Genomic DNA, 13543 nt, shown 5'->3' with positions numbered 1-13543 from the left:
CTATCCTAGTGTTTACAAGAGTGCTTGGCACAAAGTAAGTGCTTAACAAATGCCATAATTATTATTATTATCATTTAAATTTGCATGATGTAGTTTACTCTACCATTCCCCCCTCCCTAGTTTACTTCATTGTCTGTAGACTCTAAGGTCTTTGTGGGCGGGGATGGTGACTACCAATTCTGTTGTAGTGTATTTTTCTGATTCAGTGTTCTGCACACAGGAAGTACTTGATAAATTCCATTTATTGATTGACCAGTTGATTGATTTACTTTTTAGGTCATCATCGTGATGGCACCTATCTCCTTATCTCCAGTCCGCACACGTTGTTCCTGTCATGCTAACCTTCTCACTGTACCTCGATCTCATCTATCTCACCGCCGACCCCTCGCCCACATCCCGCCTCTGGCCCGGAATGTCCTCCCTCCTCAAATCCGACAGACAATTACTGTCCCCCCTTCAAAGCCTTACTGAAGGCCCATATCCTTCAAAAGGTCTTCCCTGACTAAGCCCCTCCTTTCCTCTTCTCCCACTCCCTTCTGCATCACCCTGACTCGCTCCCTTTATTCCTCCCCCCTTTCCAGTCCCACAGCACTTATGTCCATATCTGTAATTTATTTCTTTATATCAATGCTTGTCTCCCCCTCCAGATAGTAAGCTCGTGTGGGCAGGGAAAGTTTCTGTTTATTGTTATATTGTACTCTCCCAAGCGCTTAGTACAGTGCTCTGCACACAGTAAGCACTCAATAGATATGAATGAATGAACGAATGAATGAACCAGAGGCAGAATTATCCGAAAAGAAGCGTATTTTCTCTTTGAGATCGCCAGATGAGGAAAGGATAGATTAATACGGAATGTGACTCAGCATGCATCTTTTGAACCAGATGTTTCCATTTATCTGTATGAAGCTGAAGACTCATTTTACAATCCTGAAGCAATCTGTTTTATGTAGGCTGCAGCTGATGGTCTTGCAACAACATACCACTAATCTATGGAAACAACTTCGTAGACAAGCATCTATTTCATAAATATCGAGTTTGGTTTCCAGTCATATAAACTATTTCTCTAAATGTGCCTTGAATAATTATTGCTTCTGGACAATTATTATCATAGAATCAGCGATCACTACCATTACTGAAGGTGGAGACTCAAGTTTACCCCGCAGAAGGCGGCAATGGTAAACCACTCCCTATTTTTACCAAGAAAACTCTGTGGATCCACGACTCGCAGATGGAGATGGGACATTCCGGTACATGTGTGTCCCTGGAATCGCTATGAGTTGGGCCCGACTCGATGGACTAAGACAAGTCCATTACTGAAAGACATTACTTTTATACCTCTTTAAAGAAAGGATGGTTTTGCTCAAGTAAATAGAAGATTTAATTAAGAAGCATGGAGACTTTAAAAAAAAGTTTATGTACGTTTGTTCTTGGGGTTTGGGATTTATGAGCACATGAATGCGGGCATAGGATAGTCAAATTCAAATTTTTTATTCCACATGCATTTAATTCAAATAATTTGAGGAAAATTATTGGCAAAAGATCCTCTGCCTCACAAGTTCTGGGATGCCGAAAATGATCCTGAATGAAAAGAGGTGAACTGAGATGCTGCCAGTATCCATGTACGTCATTTCAAAGAACTACGTTTCCAAAATGAACTTGCAGCTGCGGAACTTATAATGGTTGGCACCACTGTAATAACCCTTTCTGGATGGTGAATGTGTCATCGGTGGATCAAACATCACTATTTATGGCAGCTGGATGCTGCCTTTTAAATAAATTTAGTACCAGTGAAACCAACCTGGGCCCATTATCACCTAATTTGGACTCCCTGCAGTTGAAATCCTTCTCTGCTCTGTGACCTTGTACAAGTCACTTTAATAATGATAACAATAATAATTGTGGCATTTGTTAAGTGCTTACTACGTGCCACATGCTGTACTAAGCACTGGGGTGGATACAAAGTAAATCGGGTTGGACACAGTCCCTGTCCCACGTGGGGCTGGCTCACAGGTTTGAACCCCATGTTACAGATGAGGTAACTGAGGACAAGAGAAGTGAAATGACTTGTCCAAGGTCACACAGCAGACAGGTGGCAGAGCCAGGATTAGAACCGAGGTCCTTCTGATCTCTAGTCTCATGTCCTATCCAGGACGCCACGCTGCTTCTCTTATGCCCTGGTTCCCTCATCTGTCAAATGGGGATTAATAATGTGAATCCCATGTGGGACATGGACTGTGTCCAACCTGATTAGCTTGTACCTACTCCAGAGCTTAGTACAGTGCCTGGCCCAGAGTAAGCGCTTAACCAATACCATTAAAAAATGACTTCCAAAAGTACTGTAAGACTATTTCCCTTATTTTCCAATTTGGGTTGCTTTGAACCTTCTAGACTGTGAGCCCATCGTTGGGTAGTGTGGCTCAGTGGAAAGAGCCCGGGCTTTGGAGTCAGAGGTCATGGGTTCAAATCCCGGCTCTGCCACTTGTCAGCTGTGTGACTGTGGGCAAGCCATTTAACTTCTCTGTGCCTCACTTACCTCATCTGTAAAATGGGGATTAAGACCGTGAGCCCCACGTGGGACAGCCTGATTCCCCTGTGTCTACCCCAGCACTTAGAACAGTGCTCGGCACATAGTAAGCGCTTAACAATTACCAACATTATTATTATTATTATTATTGTCTCTATCTGTTGCCGAATTGTACATTCCAAGTGTTTAGTATAGTGCTCTGCCCACAGTAAGCGCTCAATAAATACGATTGAATGAATGAATGAAGGAACCTAGATTTCAACTGGAGCTTTTTATCCCCCTCTTTCTAGGGAGCTCTCGGTTTTAACGAAGAATGACCGAAAATGACCCTTATCATCCCTGGTGAGAAGCAGCATGAGGAAGTGGATAGAGCACGGGCCTGGGAGTCAGAAGGTTATGGTTCTAATTCTGGCTCCACCACTTGTCTGCTGTGTGACCTTGGGCAAGTCACTTCCCTTTTCTGGGCCTCAGTTACCTCATCTGTGAGCCCATTGCTGGGTAGGGATTTTCTCTCTCTTTTGCCAAATTGTACTTTCCAAGCGTTTAGTACAGTGCTCTGCCCCCAGTAAGCACTCAATAAATATGACTGAATGAATAAAGTGGGGATTGAGTCTGTGGGCCCCAGGTAGAACAGGGACTGTGTCCCATCTGATTTGCTTGTATCCACCCCAGCGCTTTATTACAATGCCTGGTACAACATAAGGGTTTAACAAATACCGTAATAATTATTAGCATGTCTAAAAAGATTTTTCAAAATATTTTATTCCTGACGCTAAGAATTATTTTCAACAATAATTGTATATAATTCATTTTTATTTGGTGTCTCCCTATAAAATCTATTGGATTATCTTGTAATCAATTATGTTGAAATAAAGGATCATATAAAAGTAAATTAAATGCAGTTATAATAGATGGAAAGGAGATATAATAGCCTCAGGGGTAAAATAGAACACCTCATTACATAATAATGCTTTTTACTTTCCAGCAGTGCCTAGGGGCTGCGAGGAAGCCTATTGGAAAGTGCACGCGCAAGTCACTTAACTTGTCTGGGCCTCAGTTTTCTCATCTGTAAAATGAGCGTGCATCTCATGGAATCCCAGCTCGGCCACTGAATCTCAGCTCGGCCACTTGTCAGCTGTGTGACTTTGGGCAAGTCACTTCACTTCTCGGTGCCTCAGTTACCTCATCTGTAAAATGGGGATTAAGACTGTGAGCCCCACGTGGGACAACCTGATTCCTCTGTGACTACCCCAGCGCTTAGAACAGTGCTTGGCACATAGTAAGCGCTTAACAAATACCCACATTATTATTATTATTATTATTATTATCTCCCTCCTTCTTAAATTAGGAGTCCCATGGAGTATAGAGTTTGTATCCCGATAAGATTGATTACCTTGTATATACCCTAGCACTCTTAAAGGGCCGGGGTTAGGAGCCAGGAGATCATGGGTTCTAATCCCGACGCCGCCACTTGTCTGTCGTGTGACCGTGGACAGTTTACTTCACTTCTCTGGGCCTCAGTTCCCTCATCTGTAAAACGTGGCTAGAGACCGTGAGTCCTACGTGGGACGGGGTCTGTGTCCGACACGATTTGCTCGTATCCACCCCAGTGCTTAGTACAGTCCCTGGCAAACAGTAAGCGCTTAACAAATACCACAGTTATTAGTAGTAGTAGTAGTAACTGCTCAGTAAGTGTGATAACTAAATTCTCATCATTTGACTGAAAGTTCCTTGTGGGAAGGAATTGTGTCTACCAAGCTGATTGTATTGTACTCGCCCAGGACTTAGTGCAGAGCTCTGCACACATTAAGAGCCCAATAAATCACAGTGGCAGCTGAAGAAGCAAATGGAAATTCCTTACCGTCGGCTTTAAAGCAGTCAATCCCCTTGCCCCCTCCTACCTCACCTCACTACTCTCCCACTAGAAACCAGCCCGCACCCTTTGCTCCTCTAATGCCAACCTACTCACTGTATGTTTAGTCATTCATTCATTCAATAGTATTTATTGAGCGCTTACTATGTGCAGAGCACTGTACTAAGCGCTTGGAATGGACAAATCGGCAACAGATAGAGACAGTCCCTGCCCTTTGACGGGCTTACGGTCTAATCGGGGGAGACGGACGGACGAGAACGATGGCAATAAATAGAATCGAGGGGAAGAACGTCTCATTAAAACAATAGCAAATAAATAGAATCGGGGTGATGTACGTCTCATTAAACAAAATAAATAGGGCGATGAAGATATAGACAGTCGAGTGGACGACTACAGTGCTGAGGGGGTGGGACGGGAGAGGGGGAGGAGCAGAGGGAAAGGGGGGAGAAGAGGGTTTAGCTGTGGAGAGGTGAAGGGGGGGTAGAGGGAGCAGAGGGAAAAGGGGAGCTCAGTCTGGGAAGGCCTCTTGGAGGAGGTGAGCTTTAAGTAAGGAGTATGTCTATCTCCCCACCAACCTCCCACCAAAATTCTGTCTCTGGCTTGGAACAACTGAGAGACAGTGACTCTCCCCACTTTTAAAAGCCTCATTAAAGGCTCATCCATCTCCTCCAAGTGGCCTTCCCTGACTAAACCCTCATTTCCTCTTCTCCCGCTCCCTTCTGCGTTGCCCTTGTTTTGGATTTGTATGCTTTATCTATGCCTCCTTCAAGCCCCTCATCACTTATGTACATATCCGTATTTACTATTATTTATATTTTTATTAATAATAATAATTGGTATTAATGTCTGTCTCTCCCTTTAGGCTCTACTCACAGTCATCATTCAGTAAGTATGCTTGACTGATTGATTGACTGAAGAGTCAGTTGGAGGGAACTAGAAGCATGAATTGAGAAGCACCATGGCCTGTGGAAAGCTCACGGGCCTGGGAGTCAGAGGACCCAAGTTCTAATCATGAATCTGCCACTTGCCTGCTATGTGACCTTGGGCAAGTCACTTAACTTTTATGTGCCTCACTTTCCTCATCTGTAAAATTCATTCATTCATTCAGTAGTATTTATTGAGCGCTTACTATGTGCAGAGCACTGAACTAAGCGCTTGGAATGTACAAATGAGTAACAGATAGAGACAGTCCCTGCTCGTTGACGGGCCTACAGTGTAACTGGGGGAGACGGACAGACGAGAACAATAGCAATAAATGAGAATTAAATACCACTTCTCCTTCCTAGTTTGACTCTATTCCCCATGTGGGACAGGGACTGTGTCTAACCTGGTTATCTTGAATCTACTCCAGGGCTTTTTTTTTAATGGTATTTGTTGAGTACTTATTATGTGCCAGACAATGTACTAACCGCTGGGGTAGATACAAGCTAATAGGGTTGGACACAGCCCATGTCCCACAAGGGGCTCACAGCTTTACTCCTCATTTTACAGGTGAAGTAACTGAAGCCCAGAGAAGTCAAGTGACTCTCTTTGACTCTCCCAAGATCACCCAGCCGACGAATAGCAGAGCCAGGATTGAACCAATATCCTTTGACTCCCAGGCCCATGCTCTTTCCACTAGGCCATGCTGCTTCTCATAATAATAACAATAATAATAATAATAATAATAATAATGGCATTTGTTGACCACTTACTATGTGCCAGGCACTGTACTAAGTGCTGGGGTGGATACAAGGATATCGGGTTGGACACAGTCCCTGTTCTGCAACGGGCTCACAGTCTTCAGCCCCATGTTACAGATGTGGTAACTGAGACACAGAGAAGTAAAGTGACTTGCCCAAGGCCACCCAGCAGACAAGTGGAGGATCCAGGATTAGAACCCATGACCTTCTGACTCTCCCAGGCCCATGCTCTATCCGCTACACTATGCTGCTTCTCATGGACTTAGTAGAGCGCTTCACCCATAGTTTGCAAATAGCCACATAGTGGCTTCTTCCCCACTGCTTTCAAACATGCTTATGCATCTCCCATCCTAAAAAAAACCCTCCCCTGACCCCAGTTACAAAACTCTCCTTCCAGTTATGGCCCCCCTCCCTCCTACCATTTATCTCCAGCTTTCCTGAGAGAGTTGTTTACACCCGCTTTCTCCACTTCCTATCATTCCATTCTTTCCTGGATCCCCTCCAATCTGGATTCCGCCCCCTTCACTCTACAGAAACAGCCCTCTCAGAGATATCCATTCATCTTCTTCTCACCAAATCTGACAGCCTCTATTTCTTCTTAATCCTCCTTGACCTCTCAGCTGCTTTTGACACTGTAGACCACCCCTGTCTCCTGGAAACTTTATCCAACCTTGGATTCACTGACACTATCCTCTCTTGGTTCTCTTCCTGTTTCTCTGATCGCTTCTTCTCAATTCTCCTCTGCCTCCCATCCTCTGACAATTAGAGGTCCCTCGAGGCTCAGTTTGAGGTGCCCTTCTAGTCTCCCTTGACACCCGCTCCCTTCGAGAACTCATTTGCTCCCATGGCTTCAATTACCCTCGCTATTCAGATGGCTACCCAAATCTACATCTCCAGTCCTGACCTCTCTCCTTCCCCGAAATCTCGCATTTCCTCCCGCCGTCAAGACCCCTCAACTTGGACGTTCGGCCGACACCTCAAATTAACCATGACCAAAACTGAACTCCTTATCTTCACACTCAACTTCTATCCTTCCCCCATCTTTCCCATCACTGTAGACAATACCACTCTCCTCCCTACCTCACAACATGAGCATGAAGGAACACGTCTATCAATGCATTGCACTCCCCCAAGCGTTTAGTACAATGCTCTGTACATGGTAAGTGAGCAATAATTACTGTTCACTGACTGATAATAAGCACTCAACCAATACCACAGTAATAATTGTTATTAATTAGGGTATTTAAGCACTTACTATCCATTGAGTAATGATATTTATTGAGCAGTTATTATTATTATTATTAAAAGAAACATGGCATAGAGGATATAACACAGGCCTGGGAGTCGCAAGGTCATGGGTTCTATTCCCGGCTCTGCCACCTGTCTGTTGTGTGACCTTGGGCAAGTCCCTTCACTTCTCTGGGGCTCAGTTACCTCATCTGTCAAATGGAGATTGAGACTATGAGCCCCACGTGGGACAGGGAATGTGTCCAACCTGATTTACTTGTATCCAGCCCAGCACAGAGTACAGTGCGTGGCACATAGTGAGGGCTTAACAAATGCCACAGTTATTATTGTTATCATTATTAAAGTGACTTGCCCAAGGTCACGCAGCAGACAAGGATTTCAACTGCAGGAAGGGGATAATGGGCCATCACCTCGCCCCTTCCTACCTCTCCTGCCTTCTCTCTTTCTACCGCCCACCCCGCACGCTCCGCTCCTCTGCCGCCCACCTCCTCACCGTCCCTCGGTCTCGCCCGTCCCGCCATCGACCCCCGGGCCACGTCCTCCCGCAGTCTCGGAACGCCCTCCCTCCTCACCTCAGACAATCTAATTCTCTTCCCCTCTTCAAATCCCTACTTAAAACTCACCTCCTCCAAGAGGCCTTCCCAGACTGAGTTCCCCCCTTTTTCCCTCTGCTCCCTCTACCCTCCCTTCACCTCTCAGCAGCTAAACCCTCTTCTCCCCCCTTTCCCTCTGCTCCTCCCCCTCTCCCGTCCCACCCCCTCAGCACCGTACTCGTCCGCTCGACTGTATATATCTTTACCACCCTATTTATTTTGTTTAATGAGATGTACATCACCCCGATTCTATTTAGTTGCCATTGTTTTTATGAGATGTTCTTCCCCTTGACTCTATTTATCGCCATCGTTCTCGACTGCCTGTCTCCCCCGATTAGACCGTAAGCCCGTCAGAGGGCAGGGACTGTCTCTATCTGTGCCGACTTGTTCATTCCAAGCGCTTAGTACAGTGCTCTGCACATAGTAAGCGCTCAATAAATACTATTGAATGAATGATGGTTTCACTTGTAAACGCTGAACAAATACCATAATCATTATTATTACCATTATCCTAGATCCCCATGGATAGAAGCCCCTCCAGCCACACATAGGACACTCTCCCTCACCAGTCCCTCTGCCATGGCTTCCTATTCCCTTCGGCCTGCTTTCTCCGGGGCCCCTCGACACTGAATGCTGAGTATTCAAAGCGCCTCTAGACCTTCGGATAACCAACCAACGTCTTTGCTACATGACGAGTCAATATAGATACTGCATGCAAGGCTTTATAGACACCTGCAAGGAGGGAGGAGCAAACCCAACATTTTCCTGATACCCTGACTTGCCTTATGCCGTCGAGTCGTCTCCAGACCGTAGCGACTTCATGGACGCAGCCCTCCTAGGACGCCCCACCTCCACCTCCAATCGTTCTGATAGAGAATCCATAGGGCTTTCTTGGTCAAACTATGGAAGCGGTTTACTCTCGTCTCCTTCCACGCAGTAAGCTTGAGTCTCCGCCCTCGCCTCTCTCCCAGGCCGCTGCTGCCCGGCACAGGTGAGTTTTGACTTGTAGCCGATGGCCTTCCGCTCTCTAACCACTGGCCAAGCTAGGAATGGGATGGGTATACGTTCGTTCAATTGATTTAATCGAATTTACTGAGCGCTTACTCTGCGCAGAGCACCGTACTAAGCGCTTGGAATGTGCAATCTGGCAACAGAGACAATCGCCGCCCACAACGGGCTCACAGTCTAGAGGGCGGGGAGACAGACATCAAAACGAGGAAACAAGCATCAGTATAAATAAAAAGAATTATAGTATGACTCTGCTTGACTCTCCCACCCAAAGCTGAGACTGGTAGACTACTGGAAACTCTCCAGGGGCCATCCTGAGAGGGGGATGATAATGTGTAGCAGAGACTAATGGGCGGATGTGACTCCTTTCAACTCTGTTTCATTACATTTTGCCAAGTGCTCAATACAGTGCTCTGCACACATCAAGTGATCAATAAATGCCACTGATTGACTGATCCAAGGGGACTTTGGAGATGCCTCAGAAGCGGTTGATGCTCGAGGGCACATTAGCAGGAGTTAGGTGTGGTTTTATTCAATTCCATAATAATGATATTTGCTAAGCGCTTACTAGGTGCCAGGAACTATATTAAGCACCGGGGTGGACAAGAGCAAATCAAGTTGGGTACAGTTGGCTCACAATCTCAATCCCCATTTGACAGATGAGGGAACTGAGGCCCAGAGAAGTGAAGTGACTTGCCCAGGGTCTCACAGCGGACTAGTGGTAGATCCGGGATTAGAACCCATGACCTTCTGACTCCCAGGCCTGTGCTCTGTCCACTAGGCCATGCTGCACCTGATCATTATTCAGTACTTACTATGTGCCCCAAACTGCGCTAAGTCACCCGGGCAGAAACAAATCTAAGAGCTCCATCACAGTGCTTGCCCCATATGAAATTATTAATATGCCACTGATTGATCCTGTCTGTGTCAACTATGAATTTGACCGTGTACCTCTTTAACCCTTTGTTACTCACCCCAGTCCTGCAGCTCTTATGGAAATATCTTTATACTCTACTATTTCCCCTATCTCTATTTTACTGTCTGCCTCCCCTTGCAGATCACCTGCTCCTTGTGGGGGGGGCTCATGTCTGCTACCTCTATAATAGCATAGTCCCCCAAGCGCTTAGCACAGGGCTCTCCGCAGAGTAAGTGCACTGATCGATGGAGCAACAGCACCGTTCCGGGTGGGATGAACATCAAGTGCTTCAAGGGTACAGATCCAAGTGCGTAGGGGATGCAGAAAGGAGAGGGAGGAGATGAGGGCTTAGTTGGGGAAGGCTTCTTTGAAGTGTCATTTTATTAATAATAATGTTGGTATTTGTTAAGCGCTTACTATGTGCAGAGCACTGTTCTAAGCCTGGGGGAGATCCAGGGTCATCAGGTCGTCCCACGGGAGGCTCACAGTTAATCCCCATTTTCCAGATGAGGGAACTGAGGCACAGAGAAGTGAAGTGACTTGCCCACAGTCCCACAGCTGACAGAGGGCAGAGCTGGGATTCGAACTCATGACCTCTGACTCCCAAGCCTGGGCTCTTTCCACTAAGCCACGCTGCTTTGAAGGTGGGGAGAATGGTGTTCGGGTGCCTATGGAGAAGGAGGGAGTTCCCGGCCAGAGGGAGGACAAAAGGATGGTGGAAAGATAGATGAGAATGGAGCGGTATGGTCTAATGGAAAGAGCACAGGCCTGGGAATCAGAGGACCTGGGTTCTAATCCCGGATCCACCGCTTGCCCACCGTGGGACCTTGGCAAGTCACTTCATTTCTCTGGGCCCCTGTTTCCTCAACATGGTAAAATGGGAGTTCAATACCTGTTCTCCCTCCTACGCAGATTGCGAGCCCCACGTGGGACAGGGACTGTGTCCGACCTGTTGGACTTGTGTCCACCCCGGGGCTTAGAACGGCGCTTGACGTATAGAAAGCACTTAGCAAATACCACAATCACTTTTATTTTTATCGACGGAGCGAGTAGATTGGCATTAGAAGGGTGAAGTGTGCGGTCTTGGGCTGCAGAAGGAAATCAGTAAGGTGAGAAAGGGACAAGATGATCCGAGTGCTTTAAAGTTCACGATGAGGAGCCGAGATGGCGAGGTATAGACCGACGAGGCAGCATGAGAGAGATCCTGGAGAGACGAGAGGCAGCGTGGTCTAGTGGACAGAGCCCGGGTCTGGGAGTCAAAATAATAACAATAATAATAATAATAATGGCATTTGTTAGTCACCTACTATGTGCAAAGCACTGTTTTAAGCGCTGGGAGGGATACAAGGTGATCGGATTGACCCACGTGGGGCTCACAGTCTTCATCCCCATTTTACAGATGAGGTAACTGAGGCACAGAGCAGTGAAGTGACTGGCCCAAAGTCACACAGCTGACATGTGGTGGAGTCGGTATTAGAACCCATGACCTCTGACTCCCAAGCCTGGCCTCTTTCCACTGAGCCACGCTGTCTAGTCCCCGCTCTGCCATTTGCCTGCTGCGTGATCTAAGGCAAGTCGCTTCACTTCTCTGTGCTTGTCATCGCATCTGTAAAATGGGAATTAAGACTCTGAGCCCCAGGTGGACTGGGTACAGCCTGGATTAGCTTGATCTACCCCAGTGTGCTGAGTGCAGTGCCTAGCACCTGCGCTTGGCAAATTCCAGTAAAAAAAAAAAGGCATGACAATAATAATAAAAATAATAATAATAATGGTATTCGTCAAGCGGTGAGTATGTGCCAGGCACCGTCCTAAGCACTGGGATGGATTCAAGCAAATCGGGTTGGACACAGTCCCTGCCCCATGTGGGGGTTCACAGTCTCAATCCCCATTTTCCAGATGAAATAACTGTGGCCCAGAGAATAATAATAACAATATTGATATTTGTTAAGCACCTACTATGTGCCCAGTACTGTTCTAAGCCCTGGGCTGGATACAAGGTAATCAGGTTGTCCCACGTGGGGCTCAGAGGCTTCATCCCCATCTTCCAGTGGAAAAGAAGTGACTTGTCCAGGGTCACACAGCAGATGGAACGGGATTAGAACCCACGACCTTCTGACTCCCAGGCCCATGATCTACTTAGCATGCCATGCGGCTTCTCAAGACAGCTAGACCAATACGCAGCCTCGGGGCTCCAAGGTCCACCATCCTACTTCTCCTGGGGTTGTCTACTCAGTGGCTTATTTAGAAAAAAAAACACCCATGTGCAATAAGGAACAGTACTTTGCACACAGTAAGCGTCTGACAAATACTGTTAAAAAAAAAAGAAATTAAATTAGTGTGGGAAATGTAATGACACTGATTGTCTAGCATCTTTTTTCTTCAATGGCCAGGCATTGCACTAAGGCAAGGCAAGCCAATCAGGCGGGACACAGTCCCGCATGGGGCTCACGGCTCTGAGCTCACCTCCTCCGGGAGGCCTTCCCAGACTGAACTCCCCCTTTCCCTCCGCTCCTCCTGCCCTTCCCCCATCTCCCACCTTCTGCTCTTCCCCCTTCCCCTCCCCTCAGCATCGTGCTTATTTATATATATTATCTATAACCCCATTTATTTTGTTAATAATAATAATGTTGGTATTTTTTAAGCGCTTACCATGTGCAGAGCACTGTTCTGAGCACTGGGGGAGATACAGGGTCATCAGGTTGTCCCATGTGGAGCTCACAGGTAATCCCCATTTTCCAGATGAGGTAACTGAGGCACAGAGAAGTGAAGTGACTTGCCCACAGTCACACAGCTGACAGACGGCAGAGCCGGGATACGAACCCATGACGTCTGACTCCCAAGCCCGGGCTCTTTCCACTGAGCCACGCTAATGAGGTGTATCGCCATGATTCTATGCACTTGTCAGCTGTGTGACTGTGGGAAAGTCACTTCCCTTCTCTGTGCCTCAGTTACCTCATCTGTAAAATGGGGATTAACTGTGAGCCTCACGTGGGACAAGCTGACGACCCTGGATCTCCCCCAGCGCTTAGAACAGTGCTCTGCGCATAGTAAGCGCTTAACAAATACCAGCATTATTCTCTATCTTGATGTTGGCTTGTTTTGTTCTGTTTTGTTTTGCTGTCTCCCCCGTTTAGACTATGAGCTCGTCATTGGGCAGGGATTATCTCTATCTGTTGCCGATTGCACCTTCCAAGCGATCAGTACAGTGCTCTGCACCTAGTAAGCGCTCAATAAATACTATTGAATGAATGAACGAAGTACCTACTACGTATGTGCCAGGCATTGCCCTAAGGCAAGGCAAGCCAATCAGGCGGGACACCGTTGTCGACACCCGGCACGGCGGCTTTGATCCCCACAGAGAAGCAGCGTGGCTCAGTGGAAAGAGCCCGGGCTTGGGAGTCAGAGGTCGTGGGTTCTAATCCCGGCTCCGCCGCTTGTCAGCTGTGTGACTTTGGGCAAGTCACTTCATTTCGCTGGGCCTCGGTCACCTCATCTGTAAAATGGGGATGAAGACTGTGAGCCCCACGGGGGACAACCTGATCACCCCGTATCCCCCCGCCCCAGCGCTTAGAACGGTGCTTTTGCATGGAGTAAGGGCTCAACAAATGCCAACATTATTACTATTTCCAGAGGAGGTAACGGAGGCACAGGGAGAACTGAAGTAGCGTGGCTCAGTGGAAAGAGCCCGGGCTTGGGAGT

Source organism: Ornithorhynchus anatinus, chromosome 1 (genome assembly GCF_004115215.2).
Source record: "Ornithorhynchus anatinus isolate Pmale09 chromosome 1, mOrnAna1.pri.v4, whole genome shotgun sequence".
NCBI lineage: Eukaryota > Metazoa > Chordata > Mammalia > Monotremata > Ornithorhynchidae > Ornithorhynchus > Ornithorhynchus anatinus.
The sequence above is the reverse complement of the archived record's forward strand: the minus strand, read 5'-3'. Positions refer to the sequence as shown.